Here is a 2,429-nt window from a genome sequence, read left to right as displayed (position 1 = left end):
CCAGGGCGTCCCAAACCGATGACGTACTGTCAGGACTCCCGCTGCATCACGGGGGTCGTAGTTCCGCCAGGCGCCGGTCAGGGCTGGGGTGGGCGGGGCCACGAGCTGTCAAGGGAAAAAGAAACCAAGGGCGTAGGTTAGAGGTTCCCGCTCTTCTCTTTCGTTTGTTGCCCTAGAGCCCGACCCCAACAGCCAGAGCCTGTCTGCTCTGCAGTCCACGCTTGCGTTTGGTAATTGTAGAGAAGAGCTCTCAAGAGAAATTGAGGAAGCACGCCTGAGCCTGCCGCCCTTCAGCTGACTTTGAGGAAGTAAGAATAGCAACAGTCCCTGAGCAGGGTACCCAGGGTATATCGTTTTAACCTTCACAGCAGCCCCAGCTGGCTCAGAGGGGAGATTACTGCAGCTCACATGTGGCAGCTCACTAGGCCTCATTATGTGCCAGGCATTGGGGGCACAGCAGTAAACAGGCTCCTGGTGGCCTCAGAGACGGAGGAGAAGGCGCCAAGACTGTGCTCTCCAGTATGGTAGCCCCTAGCCATGTGCCACAAGCAAGCTCCTGAAATGTGGCTGGTGCAGACTGAGATATGTAAGACTCAGTAGGAAAAGGAATGTCAACGATCTCATATTTTTATGTTGTGTGTAATGATATAGTATTTTTGGATAAGTTGGGTTAAATGAAATATACTACTGAAATGAAGCTCACCTGTTCCCTTCTACTGCTTAAAATGGGGCTACTAAAAGTCTAAAATCACACAACTGGCTCTCTGTGATATTGTGGTTTATAATAGTAACTATTTATTTGGTCTTCATTCACTGTTCCTGACACAGAGCTCCTAAATACCTGATAATTACCTATATAAGAGCCACAGGGGCATCATCTGTTATATTTAGTTTTGTCCTCTTTTTCTGAAATACCTTCAGAACTATTCAGATAAAAGTGAAATGACTGTCTTTTATGAATCATACCTTTCAGACGCAACTAAATTTATGTTATTGAGACAACTTTTGGAATGTTCCTAAGGATGGGGACTGGTTGCCAGGGAAACCCAATCACTTGATTAGAGGGTTGGAACTTTCAGCCCTACCACCCTCCTGCACCTCCTGAGAGAGGAGTTGGAGATTAGTTGATCACTAATGGTCAATGATTTAATCAACTGTGTCTATATTCCCAGTAAAAGAAAAATTCTTGTCTTGTCACAGAAAGAATTCAGAGACAGGGAGGTTAAGAAAGAAAAGCAAGAATTTATATAAGCAAAAGTATGCTCTCAAGAAGGAAATGGCAACCCACTCCAGTATTCTTGCCTGGACAATCCCATGGACAGAGGAACCTGGTGGGCTACAGTCCATGGGGTCGCAAAGAGTAGGACATGACTGAGCGACTGTCGCTCATCAATCACGCTCTCAAACGGAGAGCAGACACAGGCAAGTAGCTGCCCTGAGTTTTCTTAGCAAGCTGGTTATGTGGTGCATACAAATGAAAGGGTGGAATAGTCATTTGGAACTGCAGGCTTGGGAGTCATATTCCCTGATTTTCATCCCAGCTTCTCCTTCTGGAGGGGAGGAGGGATTTTTGTCCTTATTTAGCCTTGATTGAAAGTGTTGTGGTATCAGTGTGTAATGGGTACTTCTTGTCTGGAAGGCTGATTTTATTGTAATGAGAATATAATGAGCAAAAGGTTTAGACACCAGAGATTCCCGCCTTTTCTCAGCTTTGTCTGCCTCCAGTACACTTATCACCCCAAAATGTGTGGTTTCCTATCAGTCTGGAGGTTCCTACTTTTCTCTGTCTGACCATTACAGATGTGTGGTTTTCTGCCATCCAGCCCGTGCTTTCTGTGCTGATATCTAGCTACCTGCATGCTTTAATACTTACATAATGAGGTCTTCATAAAAAGCCCTGAACTACAGTCCAGAGAGCTTCCAGGTTGGTGAACACGTGGAGGTGCTGGGAGGCGGGTGCACCCAGAAAGAGCATGGAAACTCATCACTCCTGCCCACATACCTTGTCCTATGTATCTTTCATCCAGCTGTTCTTTTTATTAAAAAATTTTTTAAATTATTTATTGAATTTTGGCTGTGCTGGGTCTTCATTGCTGCACAGGCCTTTTCTCTAGTTGCAGCCAGTGGGAGCTACTCTCTAGTTGCAGTGTACAGCATTCTCATTGTGGTGGCTGCTCTTGTGGCAGAGCACAGGCTCCAGGCACAAAGACTTCAGTATTTGCAGCTCTTGGGTCCTAGTGAACGGCCTCAGTAGTTGTGGCACACAGGCTTAGTTGCTCCGCAGCATGTGGAATCTTCCTGGACTAGGGATCGAACCTGTGTCCCATGCACTGGCAGGCAGATTCTTATCCACTGTGACACCAGGAAAGTCCTGGGCTGTGCTGTGCTCAGTCACTTTAGTCGTATCCAACTCTTTGCAACCCCATGGA

This window comes from Odocoileus virginianus, chromosome 11 (assembly GCF_023699985.2).
Source record: "Odocoileus virginianus isolate 20LAN1187 ecotype Illinois chromosome 11, Ovbor_1.2, whole genome shotgun sequence".
NCBI classification, from domain to species: domain Eukaryota; kingdom Metazoa; phylum Chordata; class Mammalia; order Artiodactyla; family Cervidae; genus Odocoileus; species Odocoileus virginianus.
Note: the sequence above shows the minus strand (reverse complement) of the source record.